This window comes from Rutidosis leptorrhynchoides, chromosome 4 (assembly GCF_046630445.1).
Source record: "Rutidosis leptorrhynchoides isolate AG116_Rl617_1_P2 chromosome 4, CSIRO_AGI_Rlap_v1, whole genome shotgun sequence".
Taxonomy (NCBI): Eukaryota; Viridiplantae; Streptophyta; class Magnoliopsida; order Asterales; family Asteraceae; genus Rutidosis; species Rutidosis leptorrhynchoides.
The window spans coordinates 465,123,556-465,139,998 of record NC_092336.1 but is presented as its reverse complement, the minus strand read 5'-3'; the positions used below and the strand labels follow the sequence as shown (position 1 = coordinate 465,139,998).

General features: G+C 35.1%; 1 pseudogene; it reads right to left on the bottom strand.

Annotated features, from left to right (window-relative positions):
- Window positions 1-16,443, bottom strand: part of LOC139842253 (uncharacterized) — a 191,922-nt pseudogene that overhangs the window by 54,601 nt on the left and 120,878 nt on the right.

Here is a 16,443-nt window from a genome sequence, read left to right as displayed (position 1 = left end):
GTGGGACAAGATGATGCGTACGCACTACCGTGGTCAGCATTCAAGCACTTGATGAACGAGAAGTACCGTCCCAGAACCGAGGTCAATAAGCTCAAGACAGAACTTAGAGGGTTACGAACCCAAGGATTTGATATTACCACGTACGAAAGACGATTCACAGAATTGTGCCTATTGTGTCCGGGAGCGATCGAAGATGAGGAAGAGAAGATCGACGCGTTTGTGAAAGGATTACCGGAAAGAATCCAAGAAGATATAAGTTCACATGAGCCCGCCTCCATACAACAGGCATGTAGAATGGCTCACAAACTAGTGAACCAGATTGAAGAAAGAATTAAAGAACAGACTGCTGAAGAGGCCAATGTGAAGCAAGTCAAAAGAAAGTGGGAGGAAAACGGTGATAAGAATCACCAATACAACAACAACAGCAATTACAATAATAATCGCAATAATTATCCCAACAATTGCAACATCAATCGCAACTACCACAAATGGCCCAACAACAACAACAACAACAACAACAGCAACTACAATAATTATCCCAACAACAATAACAACTGCAACAACAACAACAATCAGAAGCAGCTATGCCAAAGGTGTGAAAAGTATCACTCGGGGTTCTGCACCAAATTTTGTAACAAGTGTAAAAGAAATGGTCATAGCGCGGCGAAGTGTGAGGTCTACGGACCAGGGGTTAATAGAACGAAAGGAACAAATGGTGTCGGAACGAGTAATGGCGGAGCAAGTAGTGTCGGAGCAAGTTATGCCAATGTAGTTTGTTATAAATGTGGAAAACCGGGCCACATTATTAGAAATTGCCCGAACCAGGAGAACACGAATGGACAAGTCCGCGGAAGAGTTTTCAATATTAATGCGGCAGAGGCACAGGAAGACTCAGAGCTTGTTACAGGTACGTTTCTTATTGACAATAAATCTGCTTACGTTTTATTTGATTCGGGTGCGGATAGAAGCTATATGAGTAGAGATTTTTGTGCTAAATTAAGTTGTCTATTGATGCCTTTGGATAGTAAATTTTTACTCGAATTAGCAAATGGTAAATTAATTTCAGCAGATAATATATGTCGGAATCGAGAAATTAAACTGGTTAGCGAAACATTTAAGATTGATTTGATACCAGTAAAGTTAGGGAGTTTTGATGTGATAATCGGTATGGACTGGTTGAAAGAAGTGAAAGCAGATATCGTTTGTTACAAAAATGCAATTCGCATTATACGAGAAAAAGGAAAACCCTTAATGGTGTACGGAGAAAAGGGCAACACTAAGCTACATCTTATTAGTAATTTGAAGGCACAAAAACTAATAAGAAAAGGTTGCTATGATGTTCTAGCACACGTCAAGAAAGTATAAACTGAAGAAAAGAGCATCAATGATGTTCCCATTGCAAAAGAATTTCCCGATGTATTTCCGAAAGAATTACCGGGATTACCCCCACATCGATCCATTGAATTTCAAATAGATCTTGTACCAGGAGCTGTACCAATAGCTCGTGCTCCTTACAGACTCGCACCCAGCGAGATGAAAGAACTGCAAAGCCAATTATAAGAACTTTTAGAGCGTGGTTTCATTCGACCAAGCACATCACCGTGGGGAGCTCCTGTTTTGTTTGTCAAGAAAAAAGATGGTACATTCAGGTTGTGTATCGACTACTGAGAGTTGAACAAACTTACCATCAAGAACCGCTACCCACTACCGAGAATCGACGACTTATTTGATCAACTACAAGGCTCGTCTATTTATTCAAAGATTGACTTACGTTCCGGGTATCATCAAATGCGAGTGAAAGAAGATGATATTCCAAAGACTTCTTTCAGAACACGTTACGGTCATTACGAGTTTATGGTCATGCCGTTTGGTTTAACTAATGCACCAGCTGTGTTCATGGACCTTATGAACCGAGTGTGTAGACCATACCTTGACAAGTTTGTCATTGTTTTCATTGATGACATACTTATTTACTCAAAGAATGACCAAGAACACGGTGAACATTTGAGAAAGGTGTTAGAAGTATTGAGAAAGGAAGAATTGTACGCTAAGTTTTCAAAGTGTGCATTTTGGTTGGAAGAAGTTCAATTTCTCGATCACATAGTGAACAAAGAAGGTATTAAGGTGGATCCGGCAAAGATAGAAACTGTTGAAAAGTGGGAAACCCCGAAAACTCCGAAACACATACGCCAGTTTTTAGGACTAGCTGGTTACTACAGAAGGTTCATCCAAGACTTTTCCAGAATAGCAAAACCCTTGACTGCATTAACGTATAAAGAGAAGAAATTTGAATGGAAGGATGAACAAGAGAAGGCGTTTCAATTATTGAAGAAAAAGCTAACTACGGCACCTATATTGTCATTGCCTGAAGGGAATGATGATTTTGTGATTTATTGTGACGCATCAAAGCAAGGTCTCGGTTGTGTATTAATGCAACGGACGAAGGTGATTGCTTATACGTCTAGACAATTGAAGATTCACGAGCAAAATTATACGACGCATGATTTGGAATTAGGCGCGGTTGTTTTTGCATTAAAGACTTGGAGGCACTACTTATATGGGGTCAAAAGTATTATATATACCGACCACAAAAGTCTTCAACACATATTTAATCAGAAACAACTGAATATGAGGCAGCGTAGGTGGATTGAATTGTTGAATGATTACGACTTTGAGATTCGTTACCACCCGGGGAAGGCAAATGTGGTAGCCGACGCCTTGAGCAGAAAGGACAGAGAACCCATTCGAGTAAAATCTATGAACATAATGATTCACACTAACCTTACTACTCAAATAAAGGAGGTGCAACAAGGAGTTTTAAAAGAGGGAAATTTAAAGGATGAAATACTCAAAGGATCGGAGAAGCATCTTAATATTCGGGAAGACGGAACCCGGTATAGGGCTGAAAGGATTTGGGTACCAAAATTTGGAGATATGAGAGAAATGGTACTTAGAGAAGCTCATAAAACCAGATACTCAATACATCCTGGAACGGGGAAGATGTACAAGGATCTCAAGAAACATTTTTGGTGGCCGGGTATGAAAGCCGATGTTGCTAAATACGTAGGAGAATGTTTGACGTGTTCTAAGGTCAAAGCTGAGCATCAGAAACCATCAGGTCTACTTCAACAACCCGAAATCCCGGAATGGAAATGGGAAAACATTACCATGGATTTCATCACTAAATTGCTAAGGACTGCAAGTGGTTTTGATACTATTTGGGTAATAGTTGATCGTCTAACCAAATCAGCACACTTCCTGCCAATAAGAGAAGATGACAAGATGGGGAAGTTAGCACGACTGTATTTGAAGGAAGTTGTCTCCAGACATGGAATACCAATCTCTATTATCTCTGATAGGGATGGCAGATTTATTTCAAGATTCTGGCAGACATTACAGCAAGCATTAGGAACTCGTCTAGACATGAGTACTGCCTATCATCCACAAACTGATGGGCAGAGTGAAAGGCCGATACAAACGCTTGAAGACATGCTACGAGCATGTGTTATTGATTTCGAAAACAGTTGGGATCGACATCTACCGTTAGCAGAATTTTCCTACAACAACAGCTACCATTCAAGCATTGAGATGGCGCCGTTTGAAGCACTTTATGGTAGAAAATGCAGGTCTTCGATTTGTTGGAGTGAAGTGGGGGATAGAAAAAGAGCTACGCTGACATTAAAAGAAAAGATATAAAATTTGAAATTGGAGAGATGGTCATGCTTAAAGTTGCACCTTGGAAAGGTGTTGTTCGATTTGGTAAACGAGGGAAATTAAATCCAAGGTATATCGGACCATTCAAGATTATTGATCGTGTCGGACCAGTAGCTTACCGACTTGAGTTACCTCAATAACTCGCGGCTGTACATAACACTTTCCACGTCTCGAATTTGAAGAAATGTTTTGCTAAAGAAGATCTCACTATTCCGTTAGATGAAATCCAAATCAACGAAAAACTTCAATTCATCGAAGAACCCGTCGAAATAATGGATCGTGAGGTTAAAAGACTTAAGCAAAACAAGATACCAATTGTTAAGGTTTGATGGAATGCTCGTTGAGGACCCGAGTTCACCTGGGAGCGTGAAGATCAGATGAAGAAGAAATACCCGCATTTATTTCCAGAAGATACGTCAACACCTCCAACTGCTTAAAATTTCGGGACGAAATTTATTTAACGGGTAGGTACTGTAGTGACCCGAACTTTTCCATGTTTATATATATATTAAACGAAATTGTTATTTACATGATTAAGTGTTTCCAACATGTTAAGCAATCAAACTTGTTAAGACTTGATTAATTGAAATAGATTTCATATAGACAATTGACCACCCAAGTTGACCGGTGATTCACGAACGTTAAAACTTGTAAGTCAAAAGAACAGACTGCTGAAGAGGCCAATGTGAATCAAGTCAAAAGAAAGTGGGAGGAAAACGGTGATAAGAATCACAAATACAATAACAACAGCAATTACAATAATAATCGCAACAATTATCCCAACAATCGCAACATCAATCGCAACTACAACAAATGGCCCAACAACAACAACAACAACAACAACAACAGCAACTACAACAATTATCCCAACAACAATAACAACCGCAACAACAACAACAATCAGAAGCAGCTATGCCAAAGGTGTGAAAAGTATCACTCGGGGTTCTGCACCAAATTTTGTAACAAGTGTAAAAGAAATGGTCATAGCGCGGCGAAGTGTGAGGTCTACGGACCAGGGGTTAATAGAACGAAAGGAACAAATGGTGTCAGAACGAGTAATGGCAGAGCAAGTAGTGTCGGAGCAAGTTATGCCAATGTAGTTTGTTATAAATGTGGAAAACCGGGCCACATTATTAGAAATTGCCCGAACCAGGAGAACACGAATGGACAAGGCTGCGGAAGAGTTGATGTTTAAAGCTAAGGGGTATAAAATACTATTAAATTTTAGCAGGAAATACTATTAAATACGATACAATTTTACACAAGATATTTATTTATTTAGAGAATGGATATACTTAAACCTTGCTACAACACTTATAGGCAGTGTACCTAATCGTACAGTAGTGTAGTTTTTAGTAAGTCCGGTTCGTTCCACAGAGAAAATCTTTAAACAAAGCTTAACGCTATATTAGTTTACTTTTACAAATATATATATAAGTAATATTATTATTATAAAGGGGGTTTTTACCGTTTAATGACCGGTTTGTCTATTTTAAAACTTTAGTCGCAGTTAAAACCAAATGTAAAATAATAAATAAATACAAGACTTAATTTAAAGCGTAAATTAAATAACGATAATGAAATTACGATAAATAAAAGTGCGATAAAATAAACTTGCGATAATTAAAAAGTACGAAAATTAAAGTGCAATTAAATACAATAACAATAAATAAAATGAGATAATTAGAAGTGCAATTAAATATAAAATAAAGGAAATAAAATATGAAATAAAAAAATTATGCTTATTTAAACTTCCGTAACCATGATGTTTGACGTGTTGATTTTAATTTTATGCCCATGGGTTAATTGTCCTTTGTCCTGGATTATTTAATATGTCCGTCTGGTTTTTGTCCATAACAGTCCATCAGTCATAAATATAAGGTGCGAGTGTCCTCGTCAAATTATCCTTATACCCGAAGTTAAATATTCCAACTAATTGGGGACTTAAACTGTAACAAGATTTTAATACTTTGTTTAATAATTACACCAGGATGTCGACTGAGTGTAATCCAAGGTTTTAATATTTTGTTAACAATTATACCAAGTGTCCTTGTACATAATTTCACCCCTGTTTTAATAATTCTAGTGGCTATTAATCCATTCCCGTGTCCGGTTAAATGAACGATTATTCGTACATATAAATACCCCGCCCATCGTGTCCGATCGAGTGTATATGGTAATTTATAGGGACGCCCAATTATAAATCTTTATATTAACATTAACAAACTATCATTTAGTTAAACAAATATAAAGCCCATTAATAGCCCATAGTTTAATTTCCACAAGTGTCGTTCTTTTGTCCAAACCCCAATTATGGTACAAAGCCAATTACCCAATTTTAGTAATTAGCCCAACATCATGATTACTTCGGATTAAATAAGCATAATAATAACTTAGCTACGAGACATTAAATTAAAAAGGTTGAACATAACTTACAATGATTAAAAATAGCGTAGCGTTACACGGACAGAATTTCAACTTACACCCTTACAACATTCGCTAACATACCCTTATTATTAGGATTAAAATTAAAATTAAAATTAAAATATAAATTATAAATATTACGTATATAGATAGAGAGATGGATATATTATGGATATGAAAATGATCAGAATTCGGTTGGCTTTATAGGGAATTGAGTTCAGGGGTACTCCGCGACTCGCGGCAACTTTTGCCTTCAAACTCCGTGAGTCGCGGAGTTTGAAAATACAGCTCACCCTCCTTTGGCTTCTTTCTTACCGACGATTTATAAATATATTATAATATATATATTAATTTTAAGAATTAATTATATATTATATTATATTTATGTGCATAGTTGACTCGTAATTTTTAGTCCATTGCGTCGAGCGTTGAGAGTTGACTCATGTCCCGGTTCCGGATTTTCGAACGTCCTTGCGTACAATTTAATATCTTGTACTTTACGTTTTGAATCTTGTACTCTTGTAATTTCGAGATGTTTCTTATCAATAATTGGAACCTCTTTGATTGTATTTTGTACTTTTGAGCTTTTTGGTCGTTTGCGTCTTCAATTCGTCGAATCTGTCTTTTGTCTTCACCTTTTATTATTCAAACGAATATCTCTTTTAAATAGAACAATTGCAACTAAAAGCTTGTCTTTCTTGAGGAATAATGCTATGAAATATATGTTCATTTTTAGCATTATTAAATATTCCCACACTTGAGCGTTGCTTGTCCTCAAGCAATATCGTCTTGAAATACTAGAATCACTTCTTTATTCTTCACACTTTGTACATCAGTGATTTCTATACGGCGGTATAAACAATGGTAGTAACGATATGGTTTACAGTCCCACATGACTATAAAAATTTAGATCCATTAAGGAAACTGGATCTTTATGAAAACATTTGATCTTTTGAAAATTAAATCTAGTTTTTACCCTAGATAAGTTTTCCGGAATAACCCTTCACCGGTGTTTGCAAAATATTTTTGTGGGTTTGGTGGGTTTCAGATTTGAAAATTTTAGCTCAAAACTTGCGGTTTTGTGTCACCCACTTGCTAACCTTGTATTAGGAAAGCAACACGTCCAGTTTACTTGTCCCGTATATTACCTTTCGGTAAACTACCGTCCGGTTGTAAAGGAAAGCGTTGAACAAGCAACTGTTAAGGCAATGTCCCCTGACATGCTTTTAATTATGGTCTATAACGTGTCAGACGCAATTACTATCCTTGGTAGAAGCAATAGTAAAGCTCACCCTTATAATTTGTAGGTTTGGCACAAGGTCCTGTCTTTGACCACTATGCAACCACCGTTCTTACGGTTGACACCCGATTTGGTTCAGGTGACCAAATGAATTCCAGGTGAATTCCTATGATTTTACGTTCAATGGTAATGAACGCATTGAAAATGGGTTTTTAGAAAACAAATCGGTTTGTAATTTTGATCAAAATATTTTCTCATTCAGGCTCGAGTTTAGATATCATTGAATTCCATGAGTTTGTAATTCTCAATCTTTAAGGTCAATCTCAAGGATTGAGTAATATCAGTCTTAAAAGCTGATTTTTGATCTTTTAAGGAGATTATCCTTTCTGGGGATCTGATTCATTAGTCTTATCCAGCTAATTTGCATGGTGCCCCCCCATTGTACGAGATAAATCCTTCTCATGGTTAGGATAAATCTGACCACTTGGCGACCCTGTTTGATGCTGAGGTCCGTGGATTTCCTGCTGATTTTAGTGATGACTTTTCTAGATTTTTTGTCAACCTACAGCTGGTCTGGACGACAACTTCATGACCTAAATCAAGAAGCGCGTTTCTTTTTCGGAAGACTTTACTTCCTTTTAATGATGGAATTGATTCATCATGTAGATCCATCTTTCTTACAGTAAATCAGGTAAAAAAATTTTAGTTTAGTCCAAAGCAAATGTATTTTCAGTTATTTGTACAAAAATATGTGACATATGTTTTGAATAACTTGGAGAATTTTCCCACACTTGGCTTTTATTTTCCTTTTTATTGTCCTCTATTCCATTTTAAATGAATTTTAACATTTTGGTTTGTTTATCAATTTATGTCCTTTCCGAGGTAACAATAATTTCGGTGTTAAAACCTAGTTTTATCGTTCATAAATATGTATAAACATGATTTTGAGTTCATTTAATTAAAAATTTTGAAAAATTTTACTAGAATTGGGTAGTCAGTATATAAGACTAGGGCTGTTCTTTATTATCAGAGAGCACTAGATTCTAATACAACTACTACTTTACTAGTATTTCTAATGGTAACCAAGTGTATAAAGTAAAAATTTTAAAATCCGAAAGAATTTAACCCCTTCCCACACTTAAGATCTTGCAATGCCCTCATTTGCAAGAAATCAGTAACAATTTAAATTATTGAGGGTGATTTGTGTGAAAATGATTAAATTTTACCAAAGTTTCCAAACATATTTGTGTTTGTTTGCTGAATGATAAATGGTGCACATCATTTGTTCATTCCGTCTTGTTGTTATTTCACATATATTTTGCATCTTGTCGTCAAAATTAGTTGCTTTTGCTGAACTTAATGCCAGTCTTTGAAAATGCATTGTTTTACCCTGTTGTGTACATAAGATAAACTGCAAACATATATACATATTTTTGAAGTTTGGTATATTACCCCACATTCAAAAATTATTAAAATCTAAGAATAAAAGTTAGAAAATTATAAAAACTATTACAATATTAAATAAGTATTAAACGTATCAACATTACAAATTACAAAATAAATAAAACTAAGTAGACTAGAGATGATACTGATACCAGTAGGGGTTCCATGCATAATCATAGGTGCTATAAAATGCTTCGGCTGGGTTATACGTAGGATATGGTGGTTGAATCTCTATAGACCAGGGAGGGAATATGGGCTTTGTAGTAGGAATATAGTTTCTACCTATATGTTGGCAATAAGCTATGATTTGGTTTTGATGAACTTGCCAATCTTCAAATGCTCTATGTCTAGCATTTTTGTACTCCTGTGAAGCTATAAACCTTTGCATTTCTTGCATTTCATTTCCCCTCCTACATTACCTTGCTGTTGGTTTCTCTCAACCTGTGGATGTCTACCATGGTATTGTACTGCGGCGTTATTTTGCCTCTTCAAAACTTTCGCACCATGGTATACATTTAAACCTATTGTATCGCGGGGTTCTGGTTCTTCGACTAATAATCCCCCCCGACTTATATCCACACTGAGATATTCAGTAATCAAAGTAATAAATATACCACCTCCTATTATGCTATGTGGTCTCATCCCCCTAACCATAGCTGATAAATAATAACCCACACAATAAGGTATACTTACAGCGCTTTGTGGGTCTCGAATACACATATGGTAAAACAAATCCTGTTCATTTACCTTTTCCTTGTTCTTACCTCTCTGTGTAATCGAATTAGCTAAAAACCTATGAATTACTCTTAATTCAGCTCTATCTATATCCAAATAAGAGTAATTTCCCCCTTTGAATCGGTGATGGCTTGTCATTTGACTCCATACACCATGTGTATCAAAATTTTCATCTATCTTTCTACCATTTAGTATCAACCCTCTACAATCGGCAGATGCTAACTCCTCAGGCGTATATATACGTAAAGCCTGAGCCATGTCTAGTAAAGACATGTGGCGCATCGAACCTCCTAACAAAAATCTAATAAAAGATCGATCGGTTAAACTAGCTACCCGATCATTTAATTCTATACTACACAACAATTCTTCACACCATACTTTATATACAGGTCTACGCATGGTGAATAAACGTACCCAGTTGTTAAAAGTAGAATTACCATACCTCTGTGCAAGTAATTCCCTAATTGGCCCGGCCAATTCTACAGCTTCTAATGGTCCCCATTCTATGACCCTAGGTACCTCAACAACTTTAGAATGAAGAGTATGCAAACTCCTTTGGTATTTTGGATAATCTATCCAAAGTCTGTCAAATCTCAGGTTCGGGTTTCAAATCTTCCAAGTGCATATCAGAAAATGTCATGACTGGATGAGGTATATCTTGTTTGTAGTAGTTATCCACCTCCTGTTGTTCCGCATTCTCAGCAGGAGCATTGCGAGCTTGGGATGAAGATTCACCCCTTTCAGTCTGTAAAACACATCAAACACAATTTTTGTGCATCCAAATATGCATTAGTGTCAGCAAAATCATCAATCAAAATAATTACAATGACATGATCAATTTATATCAAACTTAAGCTCATTTTCATATTTTCATCAAATCTACACTTTTTCAAATAAGCATATACGAAAATGTTCACCAAGTTCATAAGCATTCAACTCAAATAACATGTCAAAATAATCATCACTAGCAATCAAACAAGTTTCAAATGGCATTATCTCTCAAAAATCAAGTTCATGAATTTTTAGACTTGAAAAAGTCCACTTTAATTCTCAAAATCATGTTTAGGCTCAAAGTTTGGATCATTTAACTACCTAAACATGTTACACTACTTAATTTAGCAACAATTCATGACAAAAATCGGCCATAACCTGTTTATATCAAAAAGCCCCAAATTTGCTCAAGAACACAAACCCTAGATTACTCAAAATTTGAAGTTTAAGGCTTCTAATCATGTTAAATAGCATCAATCTAGGTTATACAAGCATAATACATAAACAATTTAAGCATAATTACACTAAAAAGCATCAAAATCGAATTGGGGAAAAAATTGCTCAAGAACACTAATTTTCGGATTAAATGGTGTTTAGGTGTAGAAATTTACCGTTTTTCTTGAGTAATTCCTTGATAGCATCCTTCTCAACATGATTTTAGTAAAAGATTTGATGATTAACGGTGAAAAATTGTGAATTTGGGAGGTCATTTTCGGGTTTTTTCGGGTTATTTTCGTTTTTGTGGTGTGCAACTGAGCTGTTCTTGCATTTTATTTTTTTCTGTAATTCGGTCCCTCCGCGAGTCGCGCTGTTTGACCCTTCAAACTCCGCGAGTCGCGGAGTTTGTATATATTTTTTTTTATTTATATCTTATACTAATTAAAACAATTAAGTAATTAATTTTAAAATTTTGTTTCCCTTGTTATTTAGGACGAGGTCGTTTCGGATCGATGTCCTAGTCCGTCCCTCGACAAAATTTTAAAATTTGTCTTTTTTGTAGCGATTGTTTTAAAAGCTAAGATTTTTGGGTTTTTTAATGTTTTTGGCATACTTTAATTCAATAAGATTAAAAATAATGATAATAAAAGTTCTCGTCCCTCTCTCGGGTAAAGCAATTTCGGTTCAAAGACCTAGTCTTCAACTTACGACGAATTTTAAAAATCATATTTTTAACTTAATGAAATAAAGTAAAATTTTGTTTTTAAATTCACACAATTTAAATATAAAATTCAAAATTAATATTAAAAATTCACACCAAACTTAGAATTTAAAATGCATAAAAATAAAATTCATATTTTAAAAATTAAAAATTCACACCAAACTTAATTTAAAAATTCATATTATAAATTCACATCAAACTTATATTAATTTTTCAAATATTTACAATTTTAAATATATTGTTTTTACAAAGTTTACAATATTAATTTAAGATTTATATATTAATTTTAAAAACATGGTAAAAATAAAATTAAAAATCTTTTTGGCTTTTTATCCCACTTTAATCAATCAAATATTATCAAAAATATGCGCCCCTCTTTTCGGTAAAGTAATTTCGGTTCCAAGACCTAATTTAACTCATGACGAATTTTTGAAATATTTTGGGTTGATTGATTAAAGATATTTATACCTTAAGAATAAACGTTAAATTTCGCAGTGATGTAATAAATTTTTGAATGATATCAATAATTTCGGTCGCCAAACCTAATTTTATTCAATACCAATTTAATACTTTATAGCGAACAGGTTAAAAATAAAAATAAATAAAAAATAAAAACTGTACAGACTTACCTGTGAAATAGTATTCTTAGTTATATGATCTATCCCATTCATAAGATAGTCGGTTTAATTGGTTTTCCATGGCTACATAGGCGTAACCTCGAGCATTCAATGTTTTTTCTTCTAAACATATGAACGGTCCGTCTCTGCATAAAGTAACAAATTCGGTGTTTGAATAGGTTTTATTATTTGAACATTTACCTCCATGTGACCATTTTTCGCATTTGTGACATCTTTCTAGGTGTCGTGCTCTTCTTTTCGCTGCGGATTTTGATTTTCCTTTACCAAATTGTAACTTATTATCTTCGCATCTGGATTCTTTTCTAACTCCGTCCAATCTTTCTCTGATTACTGATACTATTTCACTCAGAAGTATTATTACGTTTAGTTATCAAAGCGTGTAGCATTAGACCATGGTTTAGTTCACAGGCAGTCTTCATTTCCTAAAAAAAATAAAAATTCAGAATGGGGGGAGAAGACTAGTTCTTTAGGGTCTGCTAGGGAAAGACCATTCGGGTTCCATTTTCGAGAACTACATGAAAACAGACAATCTAACTCTAACAGAAATACATATTATCCTTTAAAGACTTGATTCTCCCCACACTTAGTTAGATGTGGTGTCGAAATTGTGATTAACTTCGTTGTCGACTTCCATCGGACTATCTATGTAGTGTTTAACTCTGTGACCATTAACTTTAAATTCAATTCCATTTGAATTTATTAATTCTATCGTTCCGTATGGGAAAACTCTTTTGACTATGAATGGTCCAGACCATCTTGATTTCAATTTTCCAGGAAATAGCTTGAATCGTGAATTGAAAAGAAGAACTCTGTCTCCTTCTTTAAATTCTTTTGAACTTCTGATTCTTTTATCATGCCATTTCTTCGTTCTTTCTTTATAGATTAACGAATTTTCGTATGCTTCATGTCTTAATTCTTCTAATTCGTTTAGTTGACTTAACCGTAGACGTCCAGCTTCATGTAAATCAAGATTACATGTCTTCAAAGCCCAAAATGCTTTGTGTTCAATTTCTACTGGAAGATGACATGCTTTTCCATAAACAAGTCTAAAAGGTGTGGTTCCAATTGGAGTTTTGTAGGCTGTTCTAAAAGCCCAGAGTGCATCCTCCAATTTAATGGACCATTCCTTCGGATTTGATCCTACGGTTTTCTTTAGAATACGTTTTAAAGCTCGGTTGGTATTTTCAACTTCTCCACTTGTTTGTGGATGATATGCGGTGGAGATTTTATGAGTTACTCCTTATCTTTTAAGAACTTTCTCAAGTTGATTATTACAGAAATGAGTACCCCGATCACTTATTAAAGCTTTCGGTGTTCCAAACCTTGCAAAAAGACGTTTTAAAAAGTTGACTACAACTCGTGCATCGTTAGTTGGGAGAGCTTGTGCTTCCGCCCATTTAGATACATAATCAATGGCTACGAGTATATATAGATTATTATGAGATTTTGGAAATGGACCCATAAAGTCAATACCCCAAATGTCAAATACTTCACATACTTGGATGACATTTTGTGGCATTTCATCACGTTGACTTATTTTTCCGGCCCTTTGACAAGCATCACAGGATTTGCAAAGAAGGTGTGTGTCTTTGTAAATTGTAGGCCAATAGAATCCAGCATCATAAACTTTTCTTGCTGTTAGTTGAGGCCCATAATGCCCTCCTGTTGGTCCTGTGTGACAATGGTTTAAAATTTTACTAGCTTCATTTCCAAATACACATCGGCGTATTATTCCATCGGGACAACTTTTAAACAGAAGTGGATCTTCCCAAAAATAGTGTTTTATATCACTGAAGAATTTCTTTCGTTTTTGGTACGATAATCCTTTTTCAAGGAATCCACATACTAAATAGTTTGCATAGTCTGCAAACCATGGGATTTCATTATAATCTATCTTCAATAGATATTCATCAGGAAAGTTGTCTTGTATGGCCGATTCATTTAGAACTTCTAATTCGGGATTTTCAAGACGAGAAAGATGATCAGCGGCGAGATTTTCTGCTCCTCTTTTATCTCGGATTTCAATATCAAACTCTTGTAAGAGTAAGATCCAACGGATTAATCTTGGTTTAGCATCTTGTTTTGAAAATAGGTATCTAAGAGCAGAATGGTCGGTATAAACCACCGTTTTTGCTAGAATGAGATATGATCGAAATTTGTCAAAAGCAAAGACAATAGCAAGGAGTTCTTTTTCAGTAGTTGTATAGTTCGTTTGTGCTCCTTGTAACATCTTACTAGCATAATATATAGGTTGAAATCATTTTTCAATCCTTTGTCCTAAAACGGCTCCCATTGCAAAATCACTTGCATCGCACATTAGTTCAAATGGTAGATTCCAATTTGGTGTTATCATGATCGGCGCATTAGTGAGTTTCTCTTTAAGAATATTAAAAGATTTGATACACTCATCTGAAAAGATGAATGGAGCATCCTTTTCTAGGAGTTTATTCATAGGAGTGGCAATTTTAGAAAAATCTTTTATGAAACGTCGGTAAAAACCGGCATGCCCTAGAAAACTCCTAACTCCTCTAACATTGGTGGGATGTGGAAGTTTAGCAATTACATCTACTTTAGCTCTATCCACTTCAATTACTTCTTTTGAAATTTTATGACCAAGAACGATGCCTTCTTTAACCATGAAATTGCATTTCTCCCAATTAAGTACTAGATTTGATTGTTCGCATCTAATAAGCATTCGTTCCAGATTAACTAGACATGATTCAAATGTATCACTGAAGACTGAAAAGTCATCCATGAAAACTTCCATGCATTCTTCTATCATGTCGTGAAAAATCACCATCATACACCTTTGAAAGGTTGCAGGGGCGTTACAAAGTCCAAATGGCATGCGTTTGTAAGCAAAAGTACCATAAGGGCACGTGAATGTGGTTTTCTCTTGATCTTCGGGTGCTATTGGAATTTGAAAATATCCGGAAAATCCATCTAGAAAATAATAGTAACTATTTCCGGCTAATCTTTCCAACATTTGATCTATGAAAGGTAAGGGAAAGTGATCTTTTCTGGTGGCGTCATTTAATTTTCTATAATCAATACACACACGCCATCCTGTTACAGTCCTAGTAGGAATAAGCTCATTTTTCTCATTTGTAATGACAGTCATGCCACCCTTCTTAGGCACGCATTGAACTGGGCTTACCCATGGACTATCAGAAATTGGATAAATTAGCCCTGCATCTAGCAGTTTAATAATCTCTTTCTTAACTACATCTTGCATATTAGGATTTAGTCTTCGTTGGCGTTGCACATACGTTTTATGACCTTCTTCCATAAGGATTTTATGTGTGCAATACGAAGGACTTATTCCTTTAATATCATGAATCTTCCATGCAATGGCTGGTTTATGAGCTTTCAACACAGAAATGAGTTGTGATTTCTCATTTTCAGTAAGAGAAGACGATATTATTACAGGTAATTCAGATTCACCATGTAAATAAGCGTATTCCAAATGGTTTGGAAGTGGCTTTAACTCTAATTTCGGTGGTTCTTCTATCGATGATTTGTATCGATATCTGTCTTCTTCTTTTAGCATTTGAATTTCTTCTGTTGTTAGTTCATATCCATTAGCTATAAGTGTAGCTAACATTTCAGCTTCATCAATTGGTTCATTACCTTCTCCTAAAGAACATTCTCCTGTTCCTTGTAATTCTGGAAATTCTTCTAATAATTCTGCATGTGCATCTATAGTTTGAATATAATAACATGTATCATCTGCAGATTGTGGTTGTTGCATTGCTCTATCAACTGAAAAGGTAACACTCTCATCCTCTATACTTAGGGTCAATTTCTTACCGAACACGTCTATCATTGCTTTAGCCGTATTTAAGAATGGTCTTCCTAATATGAGAGGAACTTGAGAATCTTCTTCCATGTCCAGAACAACAAAATCTACTGGAAATACTAAAGTACCAACTTTAACTAGCATGTTCTCCATTATCCCTCTAGGATATTTTATTGATCTATCGGCTAGTTGTATGCTTATTCTGGTTGGTTTCAATTCTCCAAGGTCTAGTTTAGCGTATAGTGAATACGGCATTAAATTTATACTAGCACCTAAGTCTGCCAATACTTCTATTGAACTAAGACTACCCAGAAAACATGGAATTGTGAAACTTCCTGGATCAGATAATTTTTCTGGTATCTTATTCAACAGCACTGCTGAACAATTAGCATTCATGGTAACAGCCGAGAGTTCTTCCATTTTCTTTCTATTTGAGATTAGATCTTTCAAGAATTTAGCATATCTAGGCATTCCTGAAATCACATCAATGAAAGGAAGATTTACATTTATCTGTTTAAAC